The 14,896-nt window shown below is 35.8% G+C and overlaps 3 non-coding genes across 3 annotated transcripts; all 3 read left to right on the top strand.

The window, feature by feature from the left end:
* The first annotated feature begins 7,616 nt into the window (after nucleotides 1-7,616).
* LOC117277806 (small nucleolar RNA snoR60) lies at nucleotides 7,617-7,688 on the top strand. Its single transcript, XR_004508150.1, has one exon. It is a non-coding gene; the product is annotated as a small nucleolar RNA snoR60 (small nucleolar RNA).
* Nucleotides 7,689-7,876: 188 nt separating this feature from the next.
* On the top strand, nucleotides 7,877-7,949 carry LOC117277808 (small nucleolar RNA snoR60). The gene has a single exon (XR_004508152.1). It is a non-coding gene; the product is annotated as a small nucleolar RNA snoR60 (small nucleolar RNA).
* A 153-nt stretch (nucleotides 7,950-8,102) lies between these two features.
* LOC117277807 (small nucleolar RNA snoR60) lies at nucleotides 8,103-8,174 on the top strand. The gene has a single exon (XR_004508151.1). It is a non-coding gene; the product is annotated as a small nucleolar RNA snoR60 (small nucleolar RNA).
* The last annotated feature ends 6,722 nt before the right edge of the window (nucleotides 8,175-14,896 follow it).

Here is a 14,896-nt window from a genome sequence, read left to right on the forward strand (position 1 = left end):
CCAAAACTGCTCGATTCACGTTGGCTGAAGATGGAACATTGTACATGAGGACGTTCGATGGACCATTGGCAGTATGCTTGGGACCAGGAGACACCGATTATGTTTTATGAGAGGTCCATGAAGGCACTTATGGGAACCACTCCGGCGCTGAATCACTGATTCACAAAATCATCAGAGCAGGATATTACTGGGATAACATGGAAAGGGGCACTAAGGAGTTTGTTCAAAGATGCGATAAATGTCAAAGGTTTGCACCAATGATCCATCAACCCGAAGAACAACTTCATTCAGTCCTATCCCCATGGCCATTTATGAAATGGGGGATGGATATCGTCGGCCCCCTACCATCGGCCCCAAGTAAAGCTAAATTTATTTTATTTATGACTGACTATTTCTCTAAATGGGTTGAAGCACAGGCGTTCGAGAAAGTAAGAGAAAAAGAGGTTATAGATTTCATCTGGGATCACATCGTGTGTCGATTTGGGATACCCGTAGAAATAACATGCTATAATGGTAAGCAATTTATCGGCAGTAAAGTAACAAAATTTCTCGAAGATCATAAAATAAAAAGGATATTGTCGACACCGTATCACCCCAGTGGGAACGGACAAGCCGAATCAACAAACAAGACTATCATCCAAAACTTGAAGAAAAGGTTGAATGAAGCCAAAGGGAAATGGAGAGAAATTCTGCCCGAAGTCCTATGGGCATATCGAACAACATCGAAGTCCAGTACATGAGCAACTCCGTTTTCTTTAGTGTATGGCTCCGAAGCCTTAATTCCAGTCGAAGTCAGAGAACACAGCGCAAGGTTTTGACATGCATCGGTGGAATCAAACCATGAGGCAATGAACACTAGCCTTGAATTATTAGATGCAAAATGAGAAGCAGCACTTGTTCGAATGACTGCACAAAAACAACTCCCCTTCAGATTCGGCCTTTGCAAGTTCAGAGGCCAACCGAGCCTCGAGCTCCTCTATTCTTCTCGTTTGGACCAAGCTTTTCTCCTTCATTTTTTGGAGTTGGTTTTCGGCCGATAACAATTGAGCTCGAGCAGTTTCTTTCTCTGTAGCAAAGCGGTCCATTCCTTCTTTTCACTCCAAAGACTCCGCTTTCATCACATTGACTTCTTCATGGAGTTTTTCGATCATCTCATTTTTCTGCTGCAGCTGTGAGATCAAAAAATTAGCCATCATTCCGGTATCGAGCCCATAGACTTTTAAAAGTATTATTACCGGCTCGGACAGATCAATCTGATCTTGGTGAGCCTTGGCCAACTCATCTTGTAGGTCTTTTATTCCCCCCCCCCAAGCCTAAAAGGAGTTTTAGGGAGTTCCTCTCCTCTGTAACCCGTTGAAGCTCGGCCTCATATCGATGCAGCTCGGATGATTCTCGATGAACTGTCGCTACATGCAAAGAAAGAAGAAACGAAGTTAGAAAAGAAAAGCAAACTTAAAGGTAACGCCATATAATTTAAGGCTTACTTGATTCAAAGTCTTTGCACTCCGTGAAAAAGATCTGATCCGTCACTCGTACCGGTAGTGTCCTCGACACCAATAAACAGGTCACGAAAAGGATCCTCTCTATCATGAGGCCTATATAATTAGAGGTCCCCCAAAGCTTGGGCCTCCCGAATCACCCCAGCGGAAAAAGCAGGAAAGGTGGGCGAGTCTTCGATTGCTACTGCCCCAAGTGAATCACCTGGGGCATTCTCTTCGTTTCGAAAAGATTCAAGAAGAGTCCCTTCAGACATATCCCCCATCCGTTGGCTTCGATGGGAAGCGTCTTCAATCTCCAACAACTCGGGGACTCCGCCCGAATCTTTCTCCGATATATCCTCAGTTCGAGGCGGAGCCTTATGAACCACCATCAATCCAGCTGCTTGTGGAACGTCGGTGGTCTTCTTCGTTCGGGCCGCCAGCGCAGACCCATCATTCTCTTCTTCTTCTTCTTCTTCTTCTTCTTCTTCTTCATCCCTCATACGCAGAACTGATTCAACGGTCAAAGGAATGGTATTCTTATTCGGCTTACGAGCTGTCCTTTTCTTCGGTTTCTGATCTTCGAGGACGGGGGCTTTTTTCCTCTTGTTATCTTTTATCGGCTTTGGGACAGAGACCGAAGCCTCTTCCTCGATGGATGAGGGCCTCAAAACCGCATCTTTGCCCATACCTACACATGAAATTTTTTTATTAAAGTCTGTGAAAAGCATTTTTATCAAAAGATACGAAAAAGGTGCTTACCGTGATTTTTGGCTCCCATCGGCCCTTTAACAAGTCGCGCCATGAGCGCTCGGCATAGGAGGAGGTCGAAACCAGATCACGTACCCAGTTCTTGAGATCGGGCACTGAGCCGGGCATCCAGGGAACCACTGCATCATGAAAGGAGAATATTGTAGAAGGAAATAAAAGGATAGAATAGTAGGAGATAACAACAGAATTACACTTACGCTTCATGTTCCTCTCCTCGGAAAAAGGCATCTTTTCGATCGGAATCAGGTCCGAAGTCCTTACTCGAATGAATCTGCCCATCCAGTCTCGATCTTTATCCTCGTCTATACTCGAGAATAGAGCCTTGGTAGCTCGACGTTGGAGTTTTATTAACCCTCCTCGAAAAAGGTGAGGACGGTATAATCGGACAAGGTGATCGAGGGTGAAAGGCATCCCCTCGATTTTACTCACAAAATATCGGATCAAAATAACGATCCGCCAAAAGGAAGGATGTATCTGGCCTAGGGTTATTAGGTATTTGCGACAAAAATCTATGATAACGGGGTCGAGAGGACCTAACGTGAAAGGGTAAGTATACACGTTTAAAAACCCTCTCACGTGAGTAGTAATATCCTCTTCGGGAGACGGTACTACCACTTCTTTGTTCTCCCAGTTATAATCTTTTTTTATTCGCTTGATGTGCTCTCGGGTTATCGAACAAATATATCTTGATACGGGCTCACATCGGCCAGGTACCGGTGAACCTTTATCGAGTTTGAAATCGGAGGTAAGAACACACGCCGCCAGAACGCATTCCTTAGGCCGTGGATCCACCGGTGTTTTGTCGGCGGCGGATTGGGAAGAAGAAGCTTTATCTTTTTGGGGGACGATTTTTGGTGTCTTCACCATTTTGGATTTGAAAAGGGTAACAAAGATGTGGTGGTTTAGAAGAAAAATCTTGCAAATAAGAATCATAGATTTGCGAACAAACTAGAGAGAACGAAAAAGAACATAGGTTATTTGGAAGATTGAAAATGTAAAAGTGGTAAATGATAAAAGGGAGGGCTATTTATAGATTAAAGCAATGGCGGTTCAGTATCGGCGATGGCCGACCACCGCCTGACAAGCATTAAATGCCTTAAAAGACTAAATCGACGGGACAGCTAGCACGAACGTCACGGTCGAACCCAATGTAAACGTTAGCTTATAATCCGATCGAGCCGTTGAAAAATCATATTGAGCTTACAGATAATAGCAGTTGCAATCCCACTAGAGGAGGGAATCCTGGCATGAATTATGAAAAAGCTGATTTATCATGGGTCTCCCACTATGTATTTTTAATTATATCTAAAGTAAGGTGCCTCACTATAAAGGGGATGGTTATTATTTTTGTACGGGGAGTTATTTTACATTGTAATTCAAGCATCATATTCTCATATAGAGAAGAGTTATTCTTCTAAGTAAGCTTTATAAATCGGTTCAACCTGTTCATTCCAAAAAATCATCTTCTTTACAACCGTATTTACTTTGTACTCTTTGCAATCCATATTTGATATTTCTATTTATCCTTACGGTTTGTATTAAGTTATACCACATATCCTTAGAACTACGTACAAATTTAACTCTATTTGTTTTTCGAGTAAAACATTATTTTTGAATTTTTTACTCATTTCTTATTATCTACTAGCAGTGGCAGTGGCGGAGGTAGAGTATAGTTACTGGGTTCTCGGGAACCCAGTAACTTTTGCGGAGACCCTGTATTTTTATTTAAAAATCCATTAAATATCTATAAATATATAATTGTGAACTCAATTATTATTGTATATTAATTTGAGATTATAATAGGAACTCATAAACTTCAAATCCTGGATCTGCCTCTGCCTACTAGCAGTTGAAGAGCTCGAATTAATCAACAAAAATCACTTTCCCTTTTTCTTTATTGCTTTCGTAAATCTATTTATATTGTTATTATCATTATCTTGTTCTTTATTACTAAGGGTTAATAATTTTAGTTTAACCATAATTGTTTGTGGCCCAGTCTTATAAATTCAATTGCTTAGCCCATTTGGCGAATTTTAAAGTTAAATATATTGGAGTTTATATTTTAATTTTGAGGTAGTTTGGTGAAGATTCGAGTTGAGTTTGGTTAAAATTTCAGACTGAAATTTCAAAGAGGGTGACATAAATAAATTGTATATAGTTTGTATGTAGGGCATATGAATGACATATAAAAGATTTACAACTAACATAACTGGATGCAAGTTGTATGTGTTTGGCTAGATTCTGTGCAACAAAAGTTATATACAAATTGTATATTTTGACCAAATTTTGTACAATAAAAAGTTATATAGGAGTTGTATATTTATATATTTCGATCAAATTTTGTATATATTTTATAAAAAAAACTCTAGTTACGTTTTGTAAATATGAAATCTAGCAAAAACGGGTAAATATTATCCTAATTTTGTATCTACAGAAAAAAAAAATCTCATTTAGGACCTTTTTTTTTTATAAGGATCTCATTTAGGACCCTTATTTAAAGAATAATCGAAGGTTATAAAGCTTTTAAAAGTTAACCGCTTAAAATCAATTTTAGACCCGTAGGTTTGAAGTTTTTAAATTCAAGTTGGACTTTGTCAATACCAAACTTCACACTTCCAACTTCGAATTTGAAGGTATGAATTTGAAATTTGGTTTTTAAAACATCATACTTTCGAGTATGAAATTATGTTGTGATTGAGCCCAACTTCAGATCAGAAAGTTTGGAGATGAAGGGCGTGTTTGGTACGAAGGAAAATATTTTTCGAAAATTATTTTCTAATTTTTTTATGTTTGGTTGGCTTAAATATTTTAGAAAATATTTTCCTTATGAACTCATTTTCCTCCAATTGGAAGAAAATGTTTTCCTTATCAAGAGAAGGAATGGAGGAAAATGTTTTCCTTATCAAGAGAAGGAAAAATATTTTTCAAAACTCCTTCTCAACCTTCACCACCCTCACCCACCCACCTAACCCCACCCATTCTCTCCAAAAAGGCTTTATTTTTTTTTCAAATTTTATTTTCTTTTTCCGTTACCACTCACTCTACACCATACCCCCCCTCTCCCCCGCAAAAAAAAATGTAATTTCAAATTTATATTTTTTCGTTTTCTGCACCACTCACCCCACTGCCCCCACCCTGCATAAAAAAAAAGTTTTTTTTTTTTAATTTTCAAATTTTTATTTTTATTTTTCTGCACCACCCACCCCCTCCCCCACCCTATCCCACTTCCCCCTACCCCGCACAAAAAAAGTTTTTTTTTTTACTTTTTTTTTTTGTAATTTCAAATTTATGTTTTTTCGTTTTTCTGTACCCCTTCCTCCCCCCTCCCCCCGAAAAAAAATATTTTTTATATATTTTCAGTTTTACTTTTTTTATTTTTCGGTTTACAGGTTCGAAATTTTACAAGTTTCAAAGTTATGAGTTCAGAGGTTTATGTGTTTGGAAGTTTAGGGGTTTAGAAATTATAAAGTTTACGGGTTCGAAATTTCGTGGTTTCGAAAGTTTAGCGGTTCAGAAGTTTATAAAATTTGTGGGTTCGAAAGGTTGTTGTTCGAAAGTTTATGACTTCATGTTTATTGTATCTAAATTATTTATGAATACTCTTGAGAAGTTATTTTCCTTAATTTGCGTACCAAACACCGAAAAATGAATAAGATTACTACTTATTTTTCAAGAAAATATTTTCTTGAAGAATATTTTCCACGAAAAATATTTTCCGTTATACCAAACACACCCGAAGTAGTAGCAGTTTGAGGTTCAATCTGTCATTTTTCAACACTGTCTAAACTTTAAATATTTTATAAGAACTGAATATATCTTAAATAGAGATGTTACAAGGCCTACCTCGTGGCAATTCTACAGGGCGAAGTGCACCAATAGTTAATTTTAAGGTCGCTATTTAAAATATATTTACAGTTTATAATGTATTTAAAGATTAGTCAAATTATCCAAAATTCAGGACTAAGTATCCTAAATTTGGAAATTCAAGACTTAGTATCCTGAATTTTCGAGCTGCTAATTTGAAATTTAGGACAAAGTGTCCTGAATTTTTGAACCACTAATTTAAAATTCAGAACATAAGATTCGAACTTCAGAATATAATTTTTGAACTTTAGGACACGATGCCTTGAAGTTTAAATTTTGAGGTTTAAACTTTAGGATGTTGTGTCCTGAAATTTGAGCAAAATTAACTAATCTTTAATTACATTAAATACTGTGAATATATTTTAAACAGCATGCTTAAAATTGGCCACATGTTGTCATTTCCACCAATTCTACGTGGATCCGCTATGTTGAAAGGCCCATTAATCCGATGACTTCCCTCATTTAACTCACAAAACCCTAAACCCTATATTAGAAATATTATAAAGCCCCTCAAGATTCTTAAAGTTCTTAGGACGCTTCTCTCCTCCATTATACTTCCTTTAAGTTTACATACTTTGCTATATCTGTGGTTGCTAGAGGTATAATTCTTTATTTAAGTTTCTATTTGCTCTGTAAAATCTTACAGGCTGATTTAGTGCTTAGCAGCAGTTTTTGGCTCGAATCATATTTATAATGATTTGGTACATTATACATATCATTTTCTATTTGCTCTGTACATTATTCATTTTCTTTTTTAATACAACCTATTGTAATTTAGTGTTGATTCTGATATTGTGTTGTGGTGTTATTTAGTCGTCTGTCTCCTGCTCTAGAAAGTGGAAGGGATTTGGTGGACATGGCAAAGAAACGCACTAATGTTATTCCCATTATTGAAGATGCTCGACACCTAGCAAAATACAAAATGCTTGGACGTAATATTTTCTGATGTTGCTCGGCCTTATTTGGTTCATTTTTGAGATTTGGATCTCCAACATTGTCTGCTTGATTTCTTTTCACTTGTTTGGTCTTGTGTTAAAACAATCAATACCTTATGGCTTCTATTTTTTAACTTGGTTATTTGTGTCTTTTTGAAATTTTTTCTTTTCAGTAGTCATATCTTTTTCTTTTCTGTTTTTTTTTCCATTTCACATTTTCAAGTTTAGTGCTTTGTAGTGTTGGACAGTTTTAGCTGTCTTTTTCAGTTAAACTGTAGTCTGTTGGATATTACTCCATACAGTGCTGATTTTTTTACAAAGAGTTGAACTAGTTTGTGAAATTTTACTGAATTTTTGAATGTTTGTTTCCTTGTATATTACTTCATTTTCAAGCTGGTATTTCTATTGGATGGTTGTGGTGCTGACATTTTAGCAAGGAGTTAACTAGTTTTTTAAAAAGATTGTCTTCTGAAAATTGATTTTTCTCCTCAGGTATTGAGTGTTTACATTCTTTCATTTCCAAGATGGTGTTGTATTTCTCTGTCGGTGTTTCAAAATTTCTCTTAGAAAGCAAATGATGAGTTACTCGGATTCCCCTTCTAGACAGCATGGGTGATGCAAAAATCGAGTTTCTGATGCACTATTCATTGATGTGATGTTGAAATTTTTAATCTTTGTCTTTGCATCATTTTTTCCCTGATCCATTATTTGTTGACAGGATGTTTGAATCTTTTAATCTTTGTCGTTGCATCATTCCTTTCTGATGGTTTTCTTTAAACTGGTGCCATATTTCTTCGGTCACCTTTTCAGTCTTTGCCTTTACTTAGAAAGCAGATGATAGACTTACTCGGATTCCCCTTCTAGACATTATGGGTGATGCAAAAACCGAGTTTCTGATGCACTATTCATTGTTTGTAAATTTTAATCTTTGCCTTTGCATCATTCCTCTCTGATGCACCATCATTTATTGAGTCTTTGCATTCCCATCATTTTCAAACTGGTGCTATATATGTCTTCTTCATTTTTTCAGAATTTTCTTTTTTGCTGACGTAGAAAGCAGATGATGAGTTACTCGGATTCCCCTTCTAGACATCATGGGTGATGCAAGAACCGAGTTTCTGATGCCCTATTAATTGGCAGATGTTTGAAATTATTCATCTTTGCCTTTGCAGCATTTTGCTGTTTCTTTCTCCTTGAAAAAGGATGTGCGGGTAGAATCTTTTTAACAACTTTTGGGGCAAGGATTTGTCATGACTTTTTTTTACATTTTTTGTTTCAACATGCCGTATGTCTTAATTAGTGAAATTGATTCAATAATGTGTTACTGAATCTGGTGTGGCTCATGAGTCGTGATTATGAGTGTGCCACTTGGATAAACATTTTCTGGTTTCATTGAGTAGGAAGGTTATCTTGTATTACCTATTTTTGGACTTGTTGAGAGATCTAACCGCCTTGTTTGGTAACATGTGGATCATGGAATATTCCTCGCTTCCCTAATTTTTGTCGAAGAGAAGGTTCTGAGCTTTACGATTACATAAAGCAGCAGGCTTTGCTTCATAGACCTGTTCGGCCTTATTAAACAGGGCTCTTCCGTGTGAGGTTGCCGACGGGACTGAGTTTGTTCAGACTTTGGCATCAGAATTTCAAAAATTTGAAAATCAGAATGGGCTCGTTCAGTTGTTAGATGACCGTAATATTGATGATCATCGAGTATAGAAAGTTCTGGTCCGATAACATCCTAAAATAAGAGTTTGTGCCATTATGCACTTTACCGGCTAACAATGTTGCGTTAGTTCTCTGGCAGAGGTGTTCATAAAAATCGGAAAAATCAAAGTTTTTAAAATTTTATGGTATAATTAGTCGTTTGTATTTTTAGTCTAGTTCTTTGCTATTATAATAATCTAATTCTTTGCTTTTACATTCTAGTTTGAATGATAGTTTTCTTTTGCTAAGTACAAGAATTTATTTTTGTTAAAAATAATCAATTTTTAATTGAGTAATTAAATTATCTATCACTATTTTATTCAATTATCATCAATACATCTTGGTAAATGATAGATTTCTCAAATAGCAATTGGTTTGGTAATGTTATGTTGAAAATGTAGTAGGCGAAATATGTGTTTGGTAGTGTATATCTCATATTTAACAAAAAAATCGATAAATAATCGAAAAAATTAAAAAATCGACAAAAACCGAATCGATAAAAAATCGATTTAATTGGTTTGGTTTGAATCCAATATTTGAAGAACTGAATTGCTTGATTTGGTTTCTTTTTAGGGAAAAATAGATCTAAACCGAACTATGAATACTCCTACTCCCTGGTACTAGAATAGTCTTTTTGTAATTGACCTAACAAAGTCTTTTTTGCTTCCATAACTTTTGTATTATTATGCAACTTCTTGATGCAAGCAATAAAATCTATTATGGGAATCTTACATAAATGTTCTAAATATGTCTCAACTTATCAACCTATAGCCATTAGTTATATACATAAAAATTAAAAACCCAAATAAATAAGGTTCTTTCTCTCCAAAATTACACTTAAAGATCTCCTAACATATTTTTTAGCGTGATCAACAACATTAGATGCAAAACGTAAATGATTCCATGGATGAGGTAGCAAATAAGGTGATAAAATACAAAAATATATATATACAAGATGTTAAAAATCTAAGCAAAAAAGGATATTTTTCAATAGGTATGATTGAAATTCATTGAAAACATATAGATGAGTCAATATACAAAGTTTGAGGAAGATTGGAGGTGATTTGACTGATTTGGTATTAAAATTCGTAGTTAAAATCTAGTTCAAAAAGTTTTTCTGCGACACATGTATCTCACACACAGGTATACATGGATATACATGTGATACACATTTGATACAAATATGATACATATGCGATACACATATTACTTTTTTTCATGTTCATCTTCTACCACTTCAAAACTCTACCGAATCATCCAAAAACTGAGATTCAAGCTTCTTAAAATTTACCCAATCTATTCTAATAACATCGGCTTAAAAGAAAGCAAAATTTTGATTTTTTTTGGCTACCAAAAACTAACCAGCTAATATTGGTAATATTTGGTTAATATTAATAATATTTTATGAATTGACTAATTTTTATAATAAGGTACTTATGAATGGATATAGCCGATAGTTTTCCATCTATTATTACTTCATCAAAAAAAAAAAAGGATCGTCATGCAAGTATACTTATTAATAGCTCATGCAATCAACAGAGAGCTCTCTTCTAATTAGTTGCCTCAAATTTTATGTATTCTAATTGCACGAGGTGCATCTTCAACATAAAGCCAAAAGGGGATAAGTGGCTGACATTGATAATTGTACTCCCTCCATTCCAATTTATATGAACCTATTTGACTGAGCACGAAGTTTAAAAAAAAATAAAGACTTTTGAAATTTGTGGTCCTAAACAAATCAAAAGGGGCCCCAGAGTATTTGTGTGGTTATAAAAGCTTCTCATTAAGGGTACAATTGTAAGTTTAAGCTAAATTATTACCAAATTTAGAAATGGATCATTTTTTTTGGAACGGACCAAAAAGAAAATAGGTTCACATAAACTGGAACAGATGGAGTAATATTTACTAGATGTATATAGAGGTATATGTTGAAGAGTTATGACCCTTTTTTTTTTTTTGCTTAAAGGTTCGTATTTCTCAACCGCCAATTTGATCTTTACATTAGACTCTGAGCTTGTCACATCAACAGCATCGATGAAATGTGAGTCTGATCATCTCTGCAGCTTTTGCTTCTTTAGCCTCTTTTAGTGCAACTTTCAGTCTTTCCTCTACTTCCTTGGCTTAAGCTCGAGCTGTTACAGCTTCTTGTCCGAGTAATTCCGCATTCTATTTCATCTCCCTTTAGCTTTTTTGCTTTGAGATCTTTCTTGTTGTTATCAAGATCTAAACGCAAGGGCTTCTTCTTTTTAAGTTGAAGAGTTATGGCCCTCCAATCTAACTCTCTAGATCTGCTTGAAGGGAATCCACCACGACCTTTCTTTGGCTACTACAGTATATCTTAAAATGCCTTTTTAGTAAGATCAAGCTCTGAACTTGCTTTGGTAAAAGAATCCAAATCCAAGGGAACAGACATTGTTGAGTTGTTGTTGCAAGACTAAAATCGCCTTACTAGCTTGTACACTACCAGTTGATGGTCGTTGGAGTCTTCTTTGAGAGCCCTGACTGCTTCTTTCTTAGCTGTCTTAAGAGGAGATTGCATGGAGCTTCTTTATTTGCAATAAACAGATTCTGATCTTGATCACGCCCAACCATGCCTTATAAAAAGGACTAAGCGGTCGTTGCAAAAGTAATCCGATTCAAAAGTCCAGAGTCGAATTCCACAAGGAACTAACTTATTTGCTACAACTTTTCAGTATCACTAATGATAAGCTCAGACAACTTTCAAGATTTAATTTGTGAATTAATAAAAATTACTTAACTAAGAAAAAATGACAATAAAAACTATCAACTAGCAAGAATGAGGTTAAATCAAGGATAAAAAGATCTAGGGTTTATGATTTCTCCAATTACCGGATTAATTCCTGACACGTTAGCTATAATCTCGCCGCAACACTCTCTAAAGATGATGAGTTCTTGTTTACCGCAATTATCTTTCTATCAATTACGATAATTTACTAGAGGTATTCTCTCGAACTATTCTAGCTGACAATTTGTACAACTCATAAATATCGCGCTAAAGCTTCATTATCTCTAATTTCGCTTTTAATTCAAGTAATTAATCTCTTAACTTACTCGAAAGTGGCGTTGTTCCACAACAATCTAATAAAGTGTTCTCTCTCAAGCAACACTAGATAACTAGACACGATTAATCAGGGGCCCTTCAATTAACCACAAGAAACACATAGTTGAACAATTAAAGAGTAAAAACAGCTCAATTATATCAAAATGCAATCAAGACTTCATCCAACAATTGGTTCCGTCAACCCTAGATGACAAGTTTAGCTACTCATAACTGTGTAAATAATCATAGTAATATCTAAAAGCATTAAACTATAAATTAAAAGAAAGCGGAGAGAAAAACTCGAGTGATTTGTGCTTCCAAAGTATTTCGTAGACTCTTGTCTCTTTAATGATGTCTAACCCTTCAAAAACTAACTTTAAGAGGTATTTATTGGGTAGGCATCGAAGTCTACATGTCCAAAACTAGTGAGGAATTAAAATTTACTCGGATAGCATCGTTGGCGCGAGGCACTGTCTGGGGCACCAATATTTCTACGCGAGACACAGTCTATGGCACTATTGTTTATGCGCGAGGCACTGTCTGGGGCGCCAATGACAGTGCCCTGGGCAATGCCTTGCACTGTCTATGGCCATGACTTTTCATTTCCTTGCACGTCTTCTTTTATTGCTCCATTTTATAGTTTTGAGGTACCATTTCGTGCAACTTTTCTCCAATTCATGTCCAAGCATTCCTACACGTGAAATAAGTTCTATTAAGCGCAATTGTCACACAAATTAGCATCCAAATAACAAGCAAGTAGGGTAAATAACGTCAAAAATATATGGAATTATCGCACGACATCAACACCCCACACTTAAATGTTGCTCTCCCTCGAGTCAACCAACTAAACACTTCCTCTTCAAGGACCCAACAAGCTACACATTTACAACACACTACACCTATGACCATGGATGATAGCAACAATTAAGCTCTAGCATATGCTGTCAAAATACACTTCCCATACTTATGCCCAATTTCAAAATATCCAATACAGGAACAACATGATTATAACAATCCTAGCCTCGAAAACTAACTCAATGTCACAATGCACCCGAGGCTTGAATACTTAATCTAACAAAGAGGTCTAATAACATTACCTATCATTTGTGAAACCATATGCCCTTACAATAAAATAAAGAGTAAGCAGTCCACACACCCAAATCACATGATCGAATATATTTTAAGGAGTCACACATATGAAGAAAAATCACGCACTCTCTCAAAGAAGTCATATGCACGCAAAAGGTACCATAGGCTTGCCCATTATGTAAACCTCTAATAATGTAGGCCCGCTCGATCCGAAATCAACTTGGACTTTATTATGATTGTAATGTGGGCTAAGGGAGGGGTAGGATATATTTGGAATATATTGGCTAACCCTCCTAAGCACTTTAACACATCACGTATTCAATTTTAAGCGCAATTCCTTCAATCTACTTCAATCATCACAAGATAGCTCACCCCAAAATGTTTTTCCTTCTTCTTTACACACTACCTCACATCACATCCACTAGCAAAAATACGAAACCTTTATTTATTCAATTATTCTTCTCTTTTTTTCTTTCTTTTTTTTTTTGTTTTTTTTTCTTTTATATTTTTGGTTTTCCGCTAGTGGATTTTATTTAAAGCACAAGTACACATTTCTTCCTTCTATTGGTTCCACTTAAAAGCTACCCCAAGTTTTCTCATTACTTCTTTTTATCGCTCTCTTTGCAATTCAAGTACTTTAAGAGGTTTAAGGATCAAAATGATTCAATTAAGAATGAAAGGGGATATGCTTGTAATGCGGGTGCCAAAAGAAAGGTTTATAAGTTCAAAAGGGTAACTGGGGATGATTTTATTTGTGATAGATAACAAAACTAAAAACAAAAATCAAAGAAAGCCTAACATCACTTTTCAAACAGAGCAACACCTAGGATTTCGATTCAATTCACATTCCGGGAAGTTCTAGACTCAATTGCAATAACATGGACTATGCAAAGAACACACTTCACACATGGCACATGACTCCCTAAGGAAGGTTTCATTCGGACTCTCAATCAAACAAGTATTTACAAAGCCGAGAGATATATTGAGCATAAAGCACAAAGTGAACACAAGTCAAGCAAACGAGACATAAGAGTCATAACACATGTTATTCATTTTTTACCAAGGCATCATCATATATTTAAAATCAAGGGAAGGTGAAACACATGCCAGAACCTAAGTATGCAACCATCAAACAGTCAAAAGGTGCGAATCACAATAGTTCTTCTCCTTTATTTCCTACATACTACTCTAAAAATACCCGGTTCAAGTTACATTCCATGGAAAAGAACTGAGGTACAAAAAAAATCACGGGGGATTATTACTACCCAAAAAAAATAAAAATAAAAATAAAAAGACATGTTTTTGTATTTTTCTATTTTTTAATTTTTTGGTATTTTTTGTATTTCTTTTTTCTTTTTTTTCGAAAATAAAAATAAAATAAAATAAAAACTACTACACTACTAAATATTATTCTAGAGTATCCTCAAATAATAAATCAAGAAGCTAATAATAAAGAAAATAAGAAGCTAGAAATTAAAAATATAAGAAGCTAAAAATTAAAAATATAAGAAGCTAATATGGTTACTAATCTATTCCTACTATGCACAATGAGAGTTACCCACACCACACTTAAAATATGCAGTGTCCCCAATGCATAATTAAAGTAGAAATGGTGAATAAGAACTTCCTGATCAATCCTCGAGACGATGGCCCTCATCGAAGAAAGCCCGGTCAGCTTCATCCCAATCATCAACATCATCACCCAGATCCTCACCAATGGCATCAACCACTGGCTCAACTACTGGATCAACCTGCTCCTCGTCACCCTGTACCGAATGCTCTGGAGTGTTGATATCTTCTTCTGGTGGCACCCCCTGACCCGCAGCTAAACCAACCAATCGTTGTGCCTGTGTGGTGAGCGGGAACCGCTCAGTTAACTGAGTCCTCTCCACTGAAGTAACAGGCCTACCCCCAATACTCAACTGCAAATCCATCATCCCATACAAATAAGCCAGGACACTCTCATCGCGAGCCTGACACTCCGCTGTAGTCAA

This window comes from Nicotiana tomentosiformis, chromosome 5 (assembly GCF_000390325.3).
Source record: "Nicotiana tomentosiformis chromosome 5, ASM39032v3, whole genome shotgun sequence".
Taxonomy (NCBI): domain Eukaryota; kingdom Viridiplantae; phylum Streptophyta; class Magnoliopsida; order Solanales; family Solanaceae; genus Nicotiana; species Nicotiana tomentosiformis.